The sequence below is a fragment of the Rattus norvegicus genome, chromosome 2, assembly GCF_021556685.1.
Source record: "Rattus norvegicus strain SHRSP/BbbUtx chromosome 2, alternate assembly SHRSP_T2T, whole genome shotgun sequence".
Lineage (NCBI taxonomy): Eukaryota > Metazoa > Chordata > Mammalia > Rodentia > Muridae > Rattus > Rattus norvegicus.
The window spans coordinates 38,981,679-39,001,946 of record NC_141535.1 but is presented as its reverse complement, the minus strand read 5'-3'; the positions used below and the strand labels follow the sequence as shown (position 1 = coordinate 39,001,946).

General features: G+C 37.4%; 1 long non-coding RNA gene across 3 annotated transcripts in view; it reads left to right on the top strand.

Moving 5' to 3' along the window:
- The window catches only part of LOC103691446 (uncharacterized), a 275,993-nt gene that overhangs the window by 183,638 nt on the left and 72,087 nt on the right, over positions 1-20,268 (top strand). For 2 of the 3 annotated variants that reach the window (XR_015673883.1, XR_015673884.1), the window contains one exon: positions 14,937-15,126. This is a non-coding gene — a long non-coding RNA (uncharacterized LOC103691446). Of the gene's footprint in view, positions 1-14,936; positions 15,127-15,212; positions 15,517-20,268 lie in introns of those variants that run through there. The other variant, XR_015673882.1, reaches the window with a different exon arrangement.

Here is a 20,268-nt window from a genome sequence, read left to right as displayed (position 1 = left end):
GGCCACTCTTTAGGTGAGAAAGTTCCTTAATAACCTCAGTAGGAGAGGACACAAAGAGTGGGGAAACATCTCCATGGTGTCAGTCTCCACAAATTTGTTGGGTGGGTGTTAGGAGTCAGAGCAGGAGGGGCACCAAAATCAGCACAAGGACAAGGAAAACAGTCAGCTTCATCACACAGAGAAATTACATGATATACAGTCACATTCCCATTCTTCTTCTATGCCCAGTGTTCTAATTTTTCCCTGATCCTTTTTACTTTTTAATCGTGTCATTTTTATCGATCACTGTTCTCATTTCTTTCCAAAGCTGAACAGCATTATTTGGAATCTTCTTGGATCCTCATTCGGATAACCTTTTTAGAGGAAGTTTCTACTGCCCTAGGTTTCCACACTACCTCCAAATGCCCTCAGCCCCATTTCCAGCCATCTCCCCCTGCAACTGTCTCCCTCCACCTATCCCCCCTCCTTTTGATGCTCTCCCTTGCTCCTATTCCCACCTGCCTCAAATCCACCCATAAAAATATATTCCATTTTCCCCTTCCAGAGAAATACATTCATTCTCCTGACCCCCTTCCTCTTTGTGGAATGTCTCTGGGTCTGCAGATTGTAGCTTGGCTGTTGTGGGGGTGATATGGCATGGAGGGATGATGGAGTGTAGGGAGGCATAGCTGGAATTATAATGGGAGGGGTGGTGCTGGCATGGAAACATAGCATTGTGGAAAGCTCCTGTAGAATCTATAAAGATGGTTCTAATGAGGCTTGCTACTAAAAGGAGATGCCACGTTTAAACTGGATATCTCTTGTAGCCACACAAGGCATCCAGTGTGTGATTAGTTTATATTCAATTGAGTGTCATACAAGGGATTCCCATGGAAATCCTCAAGCAACCCAGACTGTCACCTAGACAAAAGGTTGCTCTCTACAAACTGACAATGGCCAACAACAACACCCACATAAGTCATTAAATATAAAGAAGTCAAACTGGTGCCTACATGAGGCCTTCACCTCTATGTTCTAGTCTCTTTAAGGTAGGAAGGTTTTCTGGAAGCTACTGAAAGTGAAATGTGGACACCAAACCAGCTGTAAAAACTTTGACCTACAATCTGTCTTGTCAAAACCTCTGACCTACAATTTTTCATCTCTATAAAATATGCTAGGGCAATGGTGGCACAGAATATGTAGAAGTAATATCTGAGTTGACTTAATGCCCACTCCATGACAAGAAGCCTGTGCCCTTCACTGCTTATGTAACAAAGAACCAGATACTAGATAGCCCAGAGTTTTACTAGGGTAAAATTTAGGTAAAACAAACAAATACAAATACATCTAACAAACAAAAAATAATTCCTAATGACATTCTGCTGTAGTCATTGATAAATAGCTTTTTCACTAATCATCAGAGAGGCTTCCTCAGGCATCAGATGGGAACATATGCAGAATCCTAGAGCAGCATAAATTGGACTACTCCACCAAATGATGCTACTCAGAGCTCAGGGAATCTCATGGAGGAGACGGAAATATTGTAAGAGCCAGGGGGTATGGAGTACATTAGGATAATAAGAACTACTGGGTCTCTGACACTTGTGCCTCCTGTTGGCATTATTTTATCCTGTTGGATTGGCATGTCCAAATTCAATAGGATAGATTTTACTTCATCTTATTATATTTTATCCTGTCATTCTTGGTTGTTGTCCCTAGGAAGCCTGTTCTTTTCTAAGGAGAGACAGAAAAGGAATGAATCTGGAAGCAAGAGGAGCGGGGGGGGGGGGGGGGGGAACTGGGGAAAGTAGAGGGAGACAAGACGGAATGTATTGTATGAGAAAAGAATTCTTTTTTATTGGATATTTTAAATTTACATTTCAGATGTTATTCCCTTTCCTGGTGTCCCCTCCATGAGATTCCTATTCCATTCACCTCTCCGTTCTTCTATAAGGGTGTTCTCCTCCCCAAACACCCTCCCTTTCTGCCTCCCCGCCCTGACATTACCCTATACTGGGGTGTCCAGCCCTGGCAAGACCAAGGGTTTCTCCTCCCATTGGTGCCGAATGAGGCAATACTCTGCTACATGTGCAGCTGGAGCCATAGGTCTCTCCATGTGTACTCTTTGGGTAGTGGTTCAGTCCTTGGGAGTTCTCGTTGGTTGGTATTGTTGTTCTTATGGGGTTGCAAGCCCTTCTGCTCCAGCAATTCCTTCTCTAACTCCTCCAATGGGGACACAGTTCTCAGTTCAATCATTTGCTGCTAGCATTCACCTCTGCATTTGACACACTCAAGCTGATACTCTCAGAAGACAGCTATATGAGGCTCCTGACAGCATGCATTTCTTGGCTTCAATATTTTCTAGGTTTGGTAGCTGTATATATATATATATATATATATATATATATATATATATATATATATATATATATATATATATATATATATATATATGGGCTGGAACCCAGGTCGGGTAGGCTTGGAATGGCCATTCCTTCAGGTTCTGCTCCAAACTTTGTCTCCATATCTCCTCCAATGAATATTTTGTCCCCCCTTTAAAGAAGGACTAAAGCATCCTCACTTTGGCTATCTTTCTTGAACTTCATGTGATCTGTAGATTGTATCTTGGGTAATCAGAGCTTTTGGGCTAATATCCACTTATCAGTGCGTGCATATCATGTGTCTGTGTGGTTTATTTATATATTTTTTGGTTTGTTTCTTGGTTGGTTTGTTTGTGATTGGTTATCCCACTCAGCATGATATTTTCTAGTTCAATCACTTTGCCTATGAATTTCATGAAGTCAGTGTTTTTGATAGCTGAATAGTATTCCATTGTGTAGATGTACCACATTTTCTGTATCCATTCCCTGTTGAAGGGCATCTGGGTTCTTTCCAGCTTCTGGCTATTATAAATAAGGCTTCTATGAACATTGTGGAGCATGTGTCCCAGCATTGTTTAGGTATATGACCAGGAGTGGTATAGCTGGCTCTTCAGGTAGTACAATGTCCATTTTCTGAGGAACCTCAGACTGATTTCCAGAGTGGTTGTACCAGCTTGCAATCCCACCAACAATGGAGGAGTGTTCCTCTTTCTCCACATCCTCCCCAGCTTCTGCTGTCACCTTTTGATCTTAGTCATTCTGACTGGTGTAAGGTGAAATCTCATGGTTGTTTTGATTTGCATTTCCCTGATGACTAAAGATGTTGAACATTTCTTTAGGTACTTCTCAGACATTTGATATTCCTCAGCTGAGAATGTTTTGTTTACCTCGGTGCCCCATTTTTAAATAGGTTTATTTGACTCTCTGGAGTCTAACTTCTTGAGTTCGTCATATATATTGGATATTAGCCTTCCATTGTATGTAAGTTTGGTAAAGATCTTTTTCCAATCTGTTGGTTGTCATTTTGTCCTAATGACAGTGTCCTTTTCCTTACAGAAGCTTTGCAGTTTTATCAGGTCCCACTTGTCAATTCTTGATTTTAGAGCATAAGCCATTGGTGTTTTGTTCATGAAAATTTCCCCAGTGCCCATTTGTTCAAGGCTCTTCCCCACTTTTTCTTCTATTAGTTTGAGTGTGTCTGGTTTTATGTGCCCTTGATCCACTTGTACTGAAGCTTTGCGTAGCATGATAAGAATGGACTGATTTGCATTCTTCTACATGCTGACCTCCAGTTGAACAAGCACTACTTGTTGAAAATGCTATCTTTCTTCCACTGGATGATTTTAGCTCCTTTGTCAAAGATCAAGTGGCAATAGGTGTGTGAGTTCATGTCTGGGTCTTCAATTCTGTTCCACTCATCTACCTGCCTGTCTCTGTACCAATACCATACAGTTTTTATCACTATCGATCTGTAATACTGCTTGAAGTCAAGGAAGGTGATTCTCCCAGAAGTTCTTTTATTGTTGAGGATAGTTTCGCTCTCCTGGTTTTTTTGTTATTCCAAATGAATTTGCAAATTGCTGTTTCTAAATCTATGAAGAACTGAGTTGGAATTTTGATGGGGATTGCATTGAATCTGTAGATTGCTTTTGGCCAAATGGTCATTTTCCTTATATTAATCCTTCCAATCCATAAGCATGGGAAGTCTTTTCATCTTCTGAGATCTTCAATTTTTTTCTTCAGAGACTTGAATTTCTTGTTCTATACATAGTTCACTTGCTTGGTGAGAATCACTCTGAGGTATATTATGTTATTTATGACTATTGTTCAGGAAGTCATTCCTCAAGTTTCTTTCTCAGCCCGTTTATCCTTTGAGTAGAGGAAGGCTACTGTTTGTTTGAGTTAATTTTATACCCAGCCACTTTGCTGAAGTTGTTTATCAGGCTTCATAGTTCTCTGTTGGAAATTTTGGGGTCACTTAAGTATACTATCATATTGCAGTGCACATGACCTCTGTCTTTCGAATTCCTATCTCTTTGACCTCTTTTGTTGTCTGATTGCTATGGATAGAACTCTGAGTATTATATTGAATAAATAGGGAGAGTGGGCAGCCGTGTCTAGTACCTGATCTTAGCGGGATTGCTTCAAGTTTCTCTCCACTTAGTTTGAGCTCAGCTACTGGTTTGCTGCCTATTACCTTAACTATGATTAAAGATAGGCCATGAATTTCTGACTTTTTGAAGACTTATAATGGGTGTTGACTTTTGTCAAATGCTTTCTCAGCATCTACTGAGATGATCATGTGTTTTTTCTTTGAGTTTGTTTACATAGTGGATTACATTGATGGATTTCTGTATATTGTACCATCCCTGCATCCCTGGCATGAAGCCTACTTGATCATGATGGATGATCATTTTGATGTGTTCTTGGATTTGGTTTGTGAGAATTGTATTGAATATTTTGTTTCAATATTCATAAGGGAAATTGGTTTGAAGTTCTCTTTCTTTTTTGTATCTCTGTATGGTTTAAGAATAAGTGTTATTGTGACTTCATAGAAGGAATTGGGTAGTGTTCCTTCTATTTCTATTTTGTGGAATAGTTTGGAGATTATTGATATAAGGTCTTCTATGAAGATATGAGAGAATTCTGCACTACACCCATCTGGTCCTGGGTTTTTATTGTTTGGGAGAGTTTTAATGACTGTTTCTATTTCTTTAGGTGTTATGGGATTGTTTTGATTTAACTTTGGTCTCTGGTATCTGTCTAGAAAATTGTCCATTTCATCCATATTTTCCAGTTTTGTTGGATATGGGTTTTTGTAGCAGGATCTGATGATTTTTTTAATTTCTTCAGATTCGGTTGTTATGTCTCCCTTTTCCTTTCTGATTTTATTCATTTGGAATCACACTCTGTACCCTATGGTTAGTCTGGCTAAGAGTTTATCTATCTTGTTGATTTTCACAATGAACCATCTCCTGGTTTTGTTAATTCTTTGTATAGTTCTTTTTGTTTCTCCTGATTGATTTAGGCCCTGAGTTTGATTATTTCCTGCCATTTATTCCTCTTGGGTACATTTGCTTCTTTTTGCTATAGAGTCTTTTGGTGTACTGTCAACTTACTAATGTATCCTCTCTCCAGTTACTTTTGAAGGCACTCAGAACTATGAGTTTCCCTCTTAGCACCACTTTCATTGTGTCCCATAAGTTTGGGTATGTTGTGCCTTCATTTCATTAAATTCTAAAAAGTCTTTAATTTCTTTATTTCTTCCTTTACCAAGTTATCATTGAGTAGAACATTGCTCAACGTCCATGTGTATTTGGGCTTCCTGTTGTTTTTGTTGTTACTGAAGATCAGCCTTAGTCTGTGGTTATCTGATAGGATGCATGAGACTATTTCTATCTTCCTGTATCTGTTGAGGCCTGTTTTGTGACCGATTATATGGTCAATTTTGGAGAAGGTACCATGAGGTGCTGAGAATAAGGACTATCCTTTTGTTTTAGGATGGAATGCTCTATAAATTTCTGTTAAGTCCAATTGTTTCATAACTTCTGTTAGTTTCTCTATTTCTCTCTTTCATTTCTGTTTCCATGATCTGTCCATTGATGAGAGTGGGGTGTTGAAATCTCCTACTATTATTGTGTGAGGTGCAATGTGTGCTTTGAGCTTTAGTAAGGTTTCTTTTATGAATGTGGTGCCCTTGTGTTGGGACTATAAATAGTTAGGATTGAGAGTTCATGTTGGTGAATTTTTCCTTTCCTGATTATGAAGTGTCCTTTCTTATCTTTTTTGATAAATTTTGGTTGAAAGTCGATTTTACTGGATAATAGAATGGCTAATCCAGCTTGTTTCTTGAGACCATTTGCTTGGAAAATTGTTTTCTAGCCTTTTACTCTGATGTAGTGACCGTCTTTTTCCACTGAGTTCTGTTTCTTGTGTGAAGCAAAATGCCAGGTCCTCTTTAGGTATCCAATCTGTTAGTCTATGCCTTTTTATTGGGGAATTGATTCGAATGATGTTAAGAGATAATAAGGAATAGTGATTGTTGTTTCCTGTTATTTTTGTTTTTAGAGGTGGAATTATTTTTGTGTGACTCTCTTAGGTTCTTTGCAAGATTACTTTATTGCGTTTTTGAGGATATAATTTTCTTCCTTGTGTTGTAGTTTTCAATCTATTATCCTTTTTATGACTGGATTTGTGGAAAGATTTCATGTAAATTTCATTTTGTCATGAAATATCTTGGTTTCTCTGTCTATGTTAACTGAGAATTTTGCTCAGAATAGTAGCCTGGCCTGGCATTTGTGTTCTCTTAGGATCTGTATGACATTTGGCCAGGATCTTCTTGCTTTCATAGTCTCTGGTGAGATTTGTAGCATAATTCTGATAGGTCTGCCTTTATATGTTACTTGACATTTTTCCCTTACTGCTTTTAATATTCTTTCTTTTTTTGTACATTTGATGTTTTGACTACTATGTGGTGGGAGGAATTTCTTTTCTGGTCCAATCTATTTGGAGTTCTGTAGGAATCTTATATGGTTTTGGGCATCTCTTCTTTCGGTTAGCCAAGTTTTCTTCTATGATTTTGTTGAATATATTTATTGTTCCTTTAAGCTGGGAGTCTTTGCTCTCTTCTATATCTATTATCTTTAGGTTTAATATTTTCATTGTCCTAGATATCTTGAATGCTTGGGGTTAGGAGCTTTTTGTGTTTTACCTTTTCTTTGATAGTTATATCAAAGTTTTCTACAGTATCTTCTGCTTCTGAGATTCTCCTATCTCTTGTATTCTGTTGTTGATGCTTGAGTCTATGACTCCTAATCTCTTTTCTATCTCCAGCATTGTCTCCCTTTGTGCTTTCTTTATTATTTATATTTCCATTTTTAAATCCTGAATGGTTTTGTTCAATTCATTCACCTCTTTGCTTGTGTTTTCCTGTAATTCTTTATGGGATTTTTATGTTTCCTCTTTAAGGCCTTCTACCTGTTTACATGTGTTCTCCTGTATTGCTTTAAAGGAGTTATTTATGCCCTTCTTAACATCCTCTATCAATATCATGAGATGTGATTTTTAAATCCAAATCTTGCTTTTCTGGTGTATTTGGATATTCAGTATTTGCTTTTGTTGGGAGAACTGGGCTCTGATGATACCAAGTAGTCTTGGTTTCTGTTGCTTAGGTTCCTATGCTTACCTCTTGCCATCAGATTGTCTCTGGTGGTAGCTTGTCTTGCTGTCTCTAACAGTGGATTGATCCTCCTGTAAACCTGCTTGTCAGCATTCCTGTTTTCTTCCAGTCGAATCTGGGTACAATGATCTGTGGGACCAGGTCAGCTCTGTGGGCAGGACCTAAAGGGTCCTGTCCCAGACTGCTACTGGATTTGTGTGCCCCGAGGCTTTCAAGCAAGTTGCTCAGAGCAAAAGATTTGGTCTTACCTCTTCTCTCAAGTGTGTCAGTGCTTCTAGCAACTGGTTTTCTGCCCTGGATCCAGTCAGAAACAGAAAGGGTCTTGCCCCTAACTACTTCCAGGTTCCTGTGCCCAGACAGGGAGCACAGAGGGCACTAGGCTGGTTTCTCTTGGGCCAGGAATGTTAGCAGAAGTAGTTGTCTCCTCTGAGCTCTCAAGATTGTTCGCATTTCTGAGAGTCTCGCTCTCTCCACTTTGGGATTTGTGTACCAAAAATTTATTTTCAATAAAAGAAAATATCAAAAAAGGAAAAGAGAAAGTGCAGCAATAATCTTTTAATTAAAACAGTGCTCTCTCTCTCTCTCTCTCTCTCTCTCTCTCACACACACACACACACACACACACACACACACACACAACTAAAAAATACTACTTTAGTTTATAAAATGACCCTGCTTTCAAGTTGAACTATTATTATGGAGAAAAAATGCCTCATTTTTCTCTTTCCATCTTCCATACTCTCCTAAGAACACTGGAAAATTGTATGAGTAATATTTTTAAAATTATTAATGACTGGCTAAAAAAGAGAGATTAATCATGACTCAGCAACAATGAATCGGTACAAATGTTATCACTTCAGAGTCCTGTTAACATAGTTTATTTCTACCATATCTCTAACTCCTAAATTACTGGATTTCAACAAAAATTGAAGAAATTTTCGTATAAAACATTATTTATTTACAGATTTTGGTAGGAATTTGAGCATTTTATCAACTTTTATACATGCAAATCTTCACTATAGCTGCAGCATATACCTCTCATATGTCCTCACCAATCAATACAAAGTTTGCCACTGTTTGGCCAAGTCTCTAAAAATGTTTTATCAACCAGGCAGCATGTACTAACTGGTCTGAGGCCCCTGACACATATACAGCAGAGGACTGTCTGGTCTGGACTCAGTGAGTAAGAGAAGAGGCAGCAAACACTTGAGAGACTTGAGGCCCCAGGGAATGGGAGGCCTGGTGGGGGGTGAAGGGGGTTGTGGAGGTATGGAGACATTGTCTTGGAAACAGGTAGGGAGGAATGGGAAGAAGAATGGGAGAGGAATAATGACTGGAATGTACAAAGGAGATTAAAGAAGAAGTAGAAGGAATGAGGAAGAGGAGGAGGAGGAGGTGGAGGAGGAGGAGGAGGAGGAGGAGGAGGAGGAGGAGGAGGAGATAAATGTCAAAATAGAGCACTTCCTATATTAGAAAAAAATCATTTTAGCAAAATACAAAATTGGACAGAAAGTGCTCTCTTAAAATGAATATTTTCTACCTTCAATGAATTTTAAAGATAGATTTTCCATGCCTGGGCATCTCTTTTAGAATTGTTATTGAAAGCTATTTTTAAATGTGTTTTATCTCTCTCTCTCTCTCTCTCTCTCTCTCTCTCTCTCTCTCTCTCTGTGTGTGTGTGTGTGTGTGTGTGTGTGTGTGTGTGTGTGTATGTGTGTGTGTGTGCCTGTATGAAAATGTAACACACACAGCATGTGTGCAACAGTCAGGACAACTTGAGTGAGTCAGTTCTCTTCTACCACAGTGTGAGTTTTAGAGATTAAACATCAGACTTGGTGACAAACTATGAAGCCATTTCATGGTCACTTAGGGTTGTTATTAAATCAAATGCATGGGAATCCCTTCACTAGGACATAGGAAATGACATGTTATGCAACTTCCAGGCATATTCTTTTTTATTTCTATTTTTTATTTTTTTAAAATTATCTATCTATCTATCTATCTATCTATCTATCTATCTATCTACATTCCAAATGCTGCTCCCTCCCAGTCCCTCCTCAGAGATTTTCTCCCCCATTTCTTCTCCCCTTCGCATTTAGGAGGCCATCCCTCTCACCCCCACCCACATATCCCCCATCCTGCTGCATCAAGATGCTGGAGAATTAAGTGCATTGTCTCCTACTGAGACTTGACAGTCCTACTACATATATGCCAGGGGTCTCAAATCAACCCTATTTGCCCTTTGGTTGGTGGTTCTGTCTCTGGGAGCTCTGGTTGACATTGTTGGCCTTCCTGTGGGCTTGCCATCTCCTTGAGGGCTTTCTATCCTTCCCCTAACTCTTCCATAGGGGTCCTCGACTTCTGTCCAATGTTTATGTGTCTCAGCCAGCTGCTAGGTAACACCTCTCAGAGGCTGCTTTGCTAGGTTCCTGTGTATAAGCACAACATAGCATCATTGTTGTGGGATTAATTCCTGCCAATGGGATGAGTTTTAAAATGGCTCTAGGCATGTTTTAAAGAGTTCACTTTATGATTACAATGTGAATTTTTAATTTAATGTATCAAAAACATAAAATATGCATATCAATGCAAAAATCATAAGTGCCATAAGTCTACTAATCTGGGGAAAATGGATAGTGACCTGATGGTAATTGTCTTATTTTCTGACCTCACTGTCTAGAATTTTCATTATGGTCAATGAGTTAATCACCTATGCCCTGTTATAGAAGTCAGTCTGGTGATTTTCTTGTGCTATTATTGAAAGAAAAATATCATATCCCTATCCAATTTAAGAGGTGAGCACAGCTCGGCTCAGTACTGGGCAACGAAGCAGGGAATGTTCTCTGTAACTGCAGCTGTGGGGATGCTTGCCTTTTGCAAAGTTAAAAGAATAGCAGCAATAATAAAGCATTGTGCTGCATTATTACCCATCATTCCCAGCACCAGGGGTAATGCTAGGCATTTTCTTGCCAATTATTCTCAGGCAGAAACTAAGGATTCAGCTTTTGTTTTTGATAGGACAGAGATTCCTACTTTATCCATTTATATCCTCTAACATCTACTCACAAAATAAATGGTCTCGAAATGTCAAATGGCAGTTTCAAGCATGAAAGACGCACAAGATCCAGGAAACATAAAATGATGGCTTTGGATATGGAGTTTTCTGTTGGTATCTGTGAGGAGAGTGCTTCTAGTAACCCATGTGGGCAGCATAGTCTGTGGATACGTAGGTTCCTTATGCAAAAGACATTACATTTTTCTACAACCTATTCCCATTCTCTTATAGACAGAGTAAGTTCTCTCTAAATAACTTATAGCTCATAATGAAATATGCATGGGTGAACTTTTCTATAGTGTATACTTTAGAAAATAATAACAAGGGAGAAAGGTCACACTGTTCTGTACACATGGATTCTATTTCAAACACTTGATTTAGGCTTGTTTGTTCTCACATAAGAAATGCTAACTGAGCTTGTTGTAGTACTACAGGCACCTTAGGAAATAACTAGCTTTTATTACTGAGAGCAACTCTGGAACATGGGACTCATTTTATACATATATTACTCTTCCGAAGCTGAATATCTACCCAAACTTTGAATGGCTAACAATGCTAGAAACATCTGAAAATGGTTGCAGAAATTTGCTAATTCCTCATAATTAAAGTATTATGCGAGCAGCATTACAAAATACTATACTACCAAAGAAAAATGTCATAGGAACAAAAACATTTCAAATTCTTCTGGGACAACCAAATTCAATATAGCTATGTTTTTTTTTAATGAACTCCTAGGTTGTCTCAGCAAGAAGCAAATATTAAAGCTGTAATTGTTTGTAGATGCATTTGTTTAGTTACATAATCAAGAAAATTAATACATTTTAAAAATTGGTGGCAATCCTGGCATGTTTAAGCTTGCTTATTTGCTAGGTAAAATGAAATTTTGCCTTGAGATTTCTAATTATCACTGAATTTTATAGAACAAAACAGTGATTTGGGACAGGAAGACAGGTGAAAATTCAAGAGGGGACTTTAATTGGGTGGCTAAAGGGAAGTAAGAAAAGGATACGGGGAGAAGATGGTATTATATAAGACTATGTCTATATATACGCATACAAATACACATATACAAATGCATATTCATATTCACATATATATTCATATACATATACTCCTACCCATACACATACACATATAAAGTTCGAATGAACTTTTTACACTTGGGTTGCAATACCACAACCTTTGAGTTGTTAGTCATGGAGGTCCAAGAGACTCCTCATACAATATAGGCTATTGCTGTTGACCTTGAATGCCTCCTAGAGTTTAAGGTAAGTTCCTATTGCTCAATCTATTATGAGGTTTGGAAACAAGACCCAGAGGATTTGACTTGGAAGCCTCCCGGCTGAGACCTATCTTTCACACACTGGAAGAGGCTCTGCCAGTTTAACCTGTCCTGCATTAATCTTAAGGGTGTAACAGTGGCACTCATATTTTGGTTGAAACATATACATTATGGCAGTAGACAATACATAGATATTCTCTAAGAACTCAGAGGGTCAAATGCCTTTTTATTTTCTGGATTTATTGAAACTATTGTAGTGTATCTGAAAGCACAAGAAGGATAGAACATAATTTTAGGATAATACTTACAGCTTTATAATTCAATTCTTGTTGAGGATATTCTTTCAAACCTGCATATTGGTGTTTGGCCAAGATAAAACTCCCAGTGGCATACGTGGGTGTTTTTAAACACAGTTTCTGAATGCATTTTCAAAAGGTGGCTATAAACATTATGGCTGTATTGTTAAAAAGCAGTCTAAAAACCACTCTGAAAACAATGAAATAATACTAGGCAGAGTAGAGTTTTAAGGTTCACTTACATAATATATGACACCTAGAGAGAAAGTGACAATATTGAATATTGAAATTAAAAGTTTCTTAGGCTGGAGATGTAGATTAGGCATAAAATACATGATTTACATGTATGTGCCCTTGAGCTTAACCTAGAAAAGAAAAGAAAAACAACTACTCACTCATCACCACAAAATATTGGATTTGAAAATATTAAGCGTTTATCATCATATATTAAATTTTAAAAAATTTTACACAGGGAACTTTTTGAAATAATATTCTCTTTCTATACTTTTTTCCTCACTAATTCTAATTATGCCAGTAAATTCTGTGGAACCAGTTCACAATTTACCCTGTCTTCTAAAAATGTAGAATTTCTCAAGCCAGAGGGAAAGAAATCTACTCGAAGGAGAGAAGTAAATATAGAAGACAATTAGGGCAAAGTTATGTTTTTTTGTTTTAAATGTAGGTTTCTCTGTTTCTCTCTAGCAATGAAAGGGAGGGAAGACAAAGTCAAATTATGCTCAAAATATGGTTATAATTAGCTGTGACTTCAATGTGCAAACTTTAAATTAGGGTGAACTTATTTAAATGCTAACAGGTATATATGCCTCTGCACAAGAAGAAAATGGATTAAATTCTAGAGCTAAATTTGATTCTCAGAACTTGTTTGAGAACATGTCTCTTTAGTAGTCCAACTGGGAGTCAGGTAAGATAGTTGTTATAGGTATTTACCTGTTATGTCCCAGCAGAATTAAGGTAAGGTAAGAGACGCACATTGAAAGTTGAGGAAGACAGTTTTCATTTCAATGCCACTAAAAATATTTTGACAATGGAGTCAAGGGATTTTGTTGTTAAGATTTAAATGAGAGAGTTCTTTGTTAAATATATAGTTTCAAAACCCATGTACTTCTTTTACATTAAAAGGTGCTCTGTTACATAGAATTTAAGTCAGCATGTCTGGGCTTATAACAAGTATAGATACGTTCAGGAAGCCCCCTTCTCCACTGGTTCCTCACAGGATTAATGATGTTGTCCTACAGGGCCAGTGGAACTCTGGTACTAAAGTTTGTACCTGCCTTCAAATCTCTTCATTTCAATTATTGCTATGGTGCCTTTACACCTCCTTGAATATAACATAAATAACATGATTATGAAGAAATAAATATCCACTCAATAATAAGTTATTATTTTCAAGTCGAGGAAACCTTTATTACCAAAATATTGATGAACTATTTTTCATGAGAAACTGGCCTTTAAATGGTGTCATAGGGGTTACAGCTAATACCTTGCTGAATCCTGGTGTTAGAACTTCGTAGAAGAGCACAATGAATGTAGTTCAGGGATAGATCATGTCTCTTGCATGTATGTGCAAATCTCTGTATTCATTTTTCACACTTGCAGTTGTGGCTTCCAATTGAACTTGGAATATTACCTTAACTTCCTAAACTTTATCAAATGTATCTGCAATGTAGTTTCTGTAAGTGCTTTGACTTTTGAACAGGTATTTTGGATAATTTGAGTGGATTTTGGTAGCCTCATCGTTCTAACATTCAGGAGTATTTCATTCAGAAGAGCCAAAGAAATGCATCAGGACATTGTCCATCCAGAGGTCGTAGAAAGGCAGGAACTGGACATGAAATCTCGTCTTGTTCTGCTTGTTTCATTTTCTTGTTGTGTGGATTCTTGCTAAGATTCAGTGACAGACTCCAACAAAATGTGGATGCTAAGACTAGGTATCATTATACCCCAGACATGGTTCACGCTTCCTCCCTATGATTTGCTGCAGTCTTTATAGTAGATTCTACTTTAGTGAATAAAGTCCACAATCCACTCAGCTAATTTCTTGGGCTTCCCAAATTTGTGTAAACTATAGCATCTGTTTTTGATGAAGCCTTCCATTGATACCTCACTTAAAACTACAAGCTACTTGCCTTTATTTGGAGAATTTTTTTCAGACTACTAAACCACACTTAATAAGTCATGAAACCCTTGTGTTATGTTGGTTATGTTTTATTTTTTTATCTGAAAAATCAGTTCCACAATGATAGAACTGTTGTCTACTTTGTGCCCTATTATGATTGTCTCATAGTAAATGCTTATGTGGAAGGAGTACTGAACACCCACTATCCATTTAAAGAAATAATATCAGGTAAAAAATCCCCAACATATTAATTGTTGTTATCATTTAATAATCAACCATAGAATGATTTTCAAATTTAAGTGGTAAATGAACAAAGGAAGAGAGTTTACATTTGGAATACATATATTTTACTTATCTTCTATTTATTTGTTTGATCTTCTTATTTTAAGTAGCTTTGTTAAGGATCCACTCAATCTCCATACAAAAAAAATCTGGTAGAGAATAGAGTTTAGAGTTTGGTGGGAGGAATGCATATTTCTTTAAACCAGTATTGTTAGAAGACTTAATAAGTTGTCCATAGGGTAGATTCATGTACATTGTCTGCTGTGGGTTTAGAATGTTATTCCTTTGGCTGGGATATTCATTGATTCATTTTTACCTATCACTGAAGTTCTTGTTTTTTTTCAGCACGCAGCCTGAGGACATTCATCATGCAAGCAAATTCAGTGATGGCAGTCTCCTTGTTAGAGGATTCTTTACGGCTTTATATTTTGAGCTCCAATCCACTTGGTAAATGACCTAACCTTTAAGTGGCAAGAAGTGATGCTTGTTTTACTTTAGATGGATGCTTCCCAGGAGAAAATCACATAGAGAAGAGGTAACTATCAATAACCTTCAGACTCATAATTTGACTTTTGGATTATTGGCTTTAGTTTAGTGATTCAAAGTCATGTTTTGTTTCAGGAAAGACAACGACGTGATTAATGTACTCAGGATAGGAATCTAGATTTATGGAGAAGAAAAGGGCCTGTAATATATTTAATTTATTACTGTATCGAGCACAAATTTTGTAAGTGAAATGGTTACATTCTGTCACTTGCTTGTAGCTTTCTTAAAAATAGAATATAGTATTAACAGTGATGTAGACACAACTGTAATATCATCAAAGTTGGATAAATGAAGTAATTGAGGCAGTAAGTATGGGACTCTAGACTGTTATGGCCAGGAACAAACATCTGAATAATAAATATCAAAAGAATGATTCTAACACTTGTGAACATTATTGGTGTTTTGAACATTATTGGTTTTTTTTGTTTTTTTTACATTTTTTTACATTATTGGTTTTTTAATTCAGCTTATGTATGTTTTACCTGTTTTTTTTTTTTTTTTTTTTTTTTTTTTTTTTTTTTTGGTCAAATGAGATCAACAGTGTTTCCCCATTCATGATAAAGGATACTTCTACTCAAGAGAAGATGTTTACTTTCCTCTTCTCTAGGACACAGACATTTAGGAAAATGTTTGTTTTGTGCTGCCTCAGGTTCCTTTCTGAACCTTAAGTTCTTTGATCATACATTGGACTGTTACCTTGGATGCAGTTTGCAGTTCTCTAGATACTCTTCTCTCCTCTGTGTGCTGGTATTTGTTGACACATCTGATGTTCATCTCTCATCAGGCTTCAGAATCAGGATCTACCTGAATCCATGCTATTCAGACTAAGCAATTAGGCTTCAGTCACCAAAATGTTCAAAGTGTGACCCATTGAAGTCTGGATCTCAAGGAAACCACAGTCCTCCTGATTAAATGCATTATTTCTGTGACCTTCCCACTGGCCTTTCAACCCACTAGTATGTGTTCTACTTATATGTTACACAATAATTCTATAATTTTGTGATATTATACTATTTTACCTCCTCTATATGTCAATAGGCACGATCTAATACCATTTCCAGGCTTGGTCCTAGGTAGCAGTTAGTAGCAGGAGTAAATGAAACATAGAACAAACAGAAGCACAATAGCACTATCCAGTACAATTAAGTCTCCTACATGACTATACCTGGTTGATGGTTGGGTCCTTAGTTATTACGGAATCTATTACGATAAAGAAGAGTCACATGAAACACAACTTGGTAAGCATCTGACTGAACCTGCTAAGGTTATGGTAGGGCACAGCTTGTGGTCACTGCTTTCCAGTATCGATGCAAAAACCATAGCTCTCATCTTAAACAGAATAAGGGTTAGTTTATTCTGGACTCATTTTGAGTGACCATAGCCTGGGAACACAAATTTAGGTGATTCCAAATTTCATATCCCAAAAAAAGAAACAGTTTCAGAGTTTCAATGAACAAAGTAATAAATCAAGGAAAGTTTAAAATACATTGGGGGGGGGGCAAATAACACAATCAAAAATGGGGTACAGAACTAAACAGAGAATTTTAAACAGAGAAATATTGAATGGGAGAAGCAATTAAAGAAATGTTCAACATCCTTAGTCATCAGGGAAATGTGAATCATAATGACCCTGAAATTCCACCTCACACTAGTCAGAATTGCTAGGATCAAAATCTCAAGGGACAGCACATGCTGGCAAGGATGTGCAGCAGGGGGAACACTCCTCCATGGCTGGTGAGAGTGCAATATTGTACAACCACTAAGGAAATTTATCTAGTAGTTTTTAGAAAATTGGAAATAGTTCTACTTGAAAACTGAGCTATACTGCTTCTGGGCATATACCCAAAGGATGCTCGACCATACCCTAAGGACACATGCTCCACTATGTTCATAACAGCTTTATTCATAATAGCTACAAACTGGAAACAACCCAGATGTCCCTCAACTGAATAATGGATACAGAAAATGTGGTACATCTACACAATAAATTACTACTCAGGTATAAAAAACAAGGACATCATGAATTTCACAGGCATATGGAATAAGAAAATATCATCTTAAGTGTGGTAACCCAAAACAACATGCATGGTATGTATTCACTGATAAGAGAATATTAGCAAAATGATTCTGTATACCCATGATGCATCCACAAAAGTAAGGCCCAAGTGAGGATGCTTGATCCCACTGAGAAGGGGGAATAAAATAGTCATGATAGGCAAAGGGAAGGATCTGAGTGGGTGAGGGCAAAGTTAGGAGAACGGGGGGGGGGGCATAATCAGGTATGGGGAGAAACAGAAGAGAGGCCAGATGGCCAGGTTAATGAATAGAAATATGCAGCTGCTGGGAGTCAGGGGTTGAGGAATTCTCTATGAAGTCCCAGAGACACAGGATAAGGGAGGCTCCCAGGAATCAATGCAAAGATTAAAGAATGGCCAACTAATGACCTACCCATTTTGAGAAACATCCCAGGGGCGGGAACTATGAATGATGCTATGTTATGCTTGCAAACATTAGCCTAGCATAGGAGCCCTTTGAGAGGCTCTACCAGCAGCTGACTGATTCAGATGCAGATACCCAGAGACTAACAATAGATGGAGGTTGGAAACCCTTATAGACAAGCTAGAGAAAGAATTGAAGGCCCCCAAGAAGATGGCAACCTCACAGGAAGACCAACGGTGTCAACTAACCTGAAAGCATGGGAACTTTCAGAAATTGAGCCTCTAACCAAAAGCACACATGGGCTGGTCTGAGGCTCCAGCACATATGTAGCAGAGGTCTGCTATAACTGGCCGTAGTGGGACAGGATGCATCTTATCTTGTAGATACATGATTACCAGGCTTGGGGGAGATGAGGGTGCCCTCTCAGAGGTAAAGGGGAAGAAGGATGGTGGAGGAACTCTATGTGAGGGGACTGGGAGGTAGAGCAGCATTTAATATGTAATTAATTAATTAAAAATTAAAAGTTGGCCTAGAGAGATGGCTCAGCGGTTAAGAGAACTTACTGCTCTTCCAGAGGTCCTGAGTTCAATTCCCAGCAACCACATGGTGACTCACAACCATCTGTAATGTGATCTGATGCCCTCTTCTGGTGTGTGTAAATGCTGCCACAGTGTACTCATAAATAAAATTAATATTAAAAAATTAAAAAGTTCTGATTTAGTAACTTAAAAAATGCACTAGTGGCTACAACAAAGAAATGCAGATGCATCAAGTTAGAAAAAGTTTTCTCTAGGTCCAAGATGCTATCTGAACCTTTGGGTAGGCGGAAGCAAGTTATTTGCTGTTAATAGATACATATTTGTATGTTAGTTCTGCCACAGAGGTCGTCAAGAAATGGCTGTTCCCGAAGGGGTAGAACTAGCCCAAGTAAGTTTACTAGCACTTGAGTCTGTTACCTTCTAAACTCTCTGCGATGGTGAAATTCTATCCGGTTGATCAGTTTCCGATGATGCAGTTTCTTTTCAGGAGTTTTCATTCATAAAAGAGGCTTCAATACCAAGGCAGAAAATCCAAAACGATACTTTCCAAATTCAACAATTTAAAGATATACTTTTTCATATATATTAGTATACAACTGTATGTATTTATAAAATTAAATGTGATTGTTTGAGTGTTGAGTATGAATGACATTTAATTTCATGTTATTGTCATTTTATATTTATGCATGTAGTTAATTATTATATGGTATTCACATAATACTTTTGAATCTTAAGCTTGTCTTGGTCCTCTCTATCCCTAATGGCTAACAGAACCTTTACATAAATGTACTACTTATTATTTATCAAAGCAAAGTACAACTATGGATTAACACAAACAATACACATTACTGTTTAATTTTGGCACCCAAGATAGGCATTATTTTATGGTTTTCTCCTGTTGTCTTGCACTTAATATCCTGGATTAGAGGCTTCAATCTTCATTCATGACTCTGCTTTTATTCTACTCTGTACCCATGCCCTACTTTCCCATCTAGGTCCTTCCTGTGTTTCTTATTTTGCCAAATCTGGCAATCTAAATTTTCCCTTGACAGAGAAAAAGCATTGCTAGAATTGGAAGAGCATGCATCATCTAATACAATTTCGTATTTAGCTTTAAAAGTAGTAATAACAATATTTTGATATCCATATGTCATTTTCAAGTGTCTAGTTTTCCACTGGGTCCATATCAAACTATGGAATGGAGAAATGGAACTATTATTCCAAAATTTCAATGTTAGTATGTAACAGCCCTGGGTTCAGAGGAATATTGCTGAGGATAAGATCCCAAAGAATGTTTTCTGGCACTTGAGGAGGACCATCTTCCACTGCCAAGATCTGTTGTCTTACCCCTTCACTTACTGGTTTTCCTTCCAAACTGTCTTTTCCTCTTTTCACCATTCATAGAGAAGGGCCTGATTGTGGAGATAGAGAATGAGGAAGAGTGAGTCCCATCACAGCAATGTTGACTTTAAAGGGCAGTAGTATGATTATAGGATTGTAGGTTTGCATATAGGTAATTATACAACAATTATAGGATTGCATTCCTCTGAATTATTTGGTACTTTAAAAAATGAATTATAAAACTTTTGATATAGGTAACAATTACCTCATTTTAAAAAACATTATCATATATTCTCTAAGTATGCTAGAAATCTTTTTTATGAGTAAATTATAATGCAGTGAACACAGGTTATGGAAGGTCTATTTGTCATTGGTTCATCTATAAAATGACACTAATTTAAGGCCCGTTATCCCATTTTTTTAACTAGTCAAATACATAAGTCATTGTGGAGTGCATTCACTCATCCTGGGTTACAAACTTACTATACCTTTTCAATCCCAGCCAGTATAAAGCTATATGGCAATATATAATATTTTAGAGCTTGGGTTTTTCTCTAAGGAAGAGGAGCTAACATTAGTGTTTAGAAATAAGAGCCAGGAGATCTCTTCTCACCAAGGCTGGACTCAGGTATCAGGTTCTTAGAGCATCAAGAAAGCAGCAAAACAAAAATACCAAACCAACCAAATAACAACACCCTGTAACTTTCTATAACAGAATTTTAGGAGTCACTGTTTCAACCTATAGCACCCTTTATGCTTTTCTTCCTCAAAGTAAAGGAAATAAACAGTTTCTGCAATGGACTTAAGCCACA